Source organism: Octopus bimaculoides, chromosome 8 (assembly GCF_001194135.2).
Source record: "Octopus bimaculoides isolate UCB-OBI-ISO-001 chromosome 8, ASM119413v2, whole genome shotgun sequence".
NCBI classification, from domain to species: Eukaryota; Metazoa; Mollusca; class Cephalopoda; order Octopoda; family Octopodidae; genus Octopus; species Octopus bimaculoides.
Genome location: NC_068988.1, coordinates 50,222,889 through 50,225,388, shown reverse-complemented (window position 1 = coordinate 50,225,388; position 2,500 = coordinate 50,222,889). Strand labels below are relative to the sequence as shown.

At 35.6% G+C, this 2,500-nt stretch overlaps 1 protein-coding gene across 2 annotated transcripts in view; it reads right to left on the bottom strand.

Moving 5' to 3' along the window:
* The window catches only part of LOC106880564 (adhesion G protein-coupled receptor L2), a 472,327-nt gene that overhangs the window by 204,859 nt on the left and 264,968 nt on the right, over nucleotides 1-2,500 (bottom strand). The window lies entirely within an intron of this gene.

The following is a 2,500-nucleotide window of genomic DNA, read 5'->3' as shown; positions in this document are numbered from 1 at the left end:
TTTGAACTCAGAATGTGAAGATGGACCAAATGCCACTAAACATTTTGTCCGGCATGCTAACGATTCTGCTAGCTTGCTGTCTTAATAATAATAATGATAATAATAATAATAATTATTATTATTATTATTTATACTCTAGGCACAAGGCCTTGAAATTTTTTGGGGAAGGGAACTAGTCGATTACATCAACCCTAGTGCATGATTGGTACTTATTTCATCGATCACGAAAAGATGAAAGGCAAAGTCGACCTTGGCGGAATTTGAACTCAGAACGTAACAGTAGATGAAATACCATAATCTTAGTGTACTGCAAAAATCGACTTTACTTGGAACTGCACACATACTGTGTGAAGTACTGTCTGTCTGAGGCCCTTGTTGTTTATCAATAGACAGTACAAATCCCCGGTACATACGATATTTCAATCTACATCACGCTATTGGATACTGTGTGATGTCTTCAATAATAATAATAACGATACGCACGCACACACACACACACACACAGATACTTGACATGATTGATTTGTGTATCTGAGTAATACAATGCACCAATCTGTGGATTTTGACACAAATTACAAACTAATTGACGAATAAAACAGGGTCTTAATCAAATTTCACTAAATTAAAAATTATGGTCGTTTGTCCAATTCAAAGCGTCAGAGAAAAATCAAAATTCTTTATATTGCTCTCTGTTGATATAATGGAGACAACTCAGATTTTTTAACTCTTGCAGTATCAAACTGAAGATGACCACATGAAAACAAACTTTTCACGTGGCGGGTTTTATCAACAAGTACAGTCCTACAATTTTCAATAACTGTCCTTGTGATGTACTGACGATCACAGCTATTTTGAGAAATAGCATCTAAATCTCTTTCAAACATACCCAACTTTATGCCAAGACAAGAACCGAAGAAAGACAGAACGTTGAAAAGGAGTACTATCAGCAAAAAGTAGAAATACGTATAATTGGGAAAATTATTAGAATATACGTTTGAGTGATGTTAAACTCTTTGTTTTTCTTCCAACTTCAGTTTCTCTTTAATCTTTTTTTTTTCTCTTGTTTTCTCTCTCTCTCTCACTTGATGAGTTGAAAAGAATGAGGGACAGCTATGAAGAGAGAGAACAGATGGAAAAAGAGAAAGAGTTATATATCGGTTTGTCTACATTTTCATTGCTATCACCCGGGGTAGCTCTTAAAATTATCATTGGATTTCATTTGCTTGAACTTCGTAGAGTACGCTTGTATAAAATTAATTCTTAAACATTAGATTTGGGTCCTCCACCTTCCATGCAACAACACATTTAGCACTTCAACGAATCATGTACTGACAAAGCGTTATTGGAGGGTGAGTCAGAAAGTAATGCAATCTTTATTTCTATTACTTTCTGAGTAAGTCTCACAAATGTTAACGGAAATAGAAAATGATTCAAAAGCAACGAGCCTCAAAATGGTATATCGAACTGCAAAAGTAACAAACAGCTCGGTCTCAAATGTAGTCCAATGTGGATGACTCCTATATTGTGATCCTACCTGATAGAAATAGCGATAGTTTCGTAGTTTCCGAATGCTGGACAGATATACATACTGATAAATCGCGTGTGTGTGTGACCAGTTTCTTGTTACAATTGGACAAAGCTTTTTTAACAACAGTGAACGATTGATATCATCGTCCGTGCTTATATTTAGTAGCTTCCACAGTAAAAAGACACACATTTAACTTCAGTTAGCGCTCGTGACACCCTCCTTAAAAGTACAGCGTTAGAAGAAACAATGCGATTCGGGGTCATTATAGCATAACCTAATTAGAACTACAAGATTGAGAGGATATTTTCAATAAGTGAAACACTCACAAATAAAGGTCATAGACATAGCTGAACAATTGAAAGATTCAAAGACTTGTTGTACCATCCAAACACTTAATAACTTTCGATAAAGTTATAAAATAGACAGAAAGCTTAATTAATTAAAATTTAATATAAAATTTTGAAACAGATAAAATCAACCATCTTTAATCAAAATTACACAAGTCTACTCGTTAATAAATTCAGTTGGAAACCAATAGTGGAAAATAGGACACAAGAGTTTGTATCTCGAATAATGATTCAGGCTCTGATTCTTTCTTTTACATTGGTTGTTCTTTGAGGAATGTATCAAATGTCATCTGCGTTTTCTTGATGCTATTTTTTCATAAAGCATTTCGCCATAGCAAAATAACATTCAGAATTTGCTTTGCTGCTGTGTTCCTAGCAGTGGCGTAACTTGAGTGTGGGCCTCTCTGTACAGTACTTGAGTTTGTCAACCCCCACGTACCCAATACATACTTACATAGCAGACACAAAAGATCCGCCCCATAAAAGCATCGCCCAAGATGGACCGTCTCTGTCTCTTCCTTCAAGCTATGCCACGGTACAAGTCCATGATTTCCGTAATTTTAGTAATATATCATTATTAAGGTAAATTTACCCCCCTCCCATATTGTGCGGGGGGGGGGGGAAA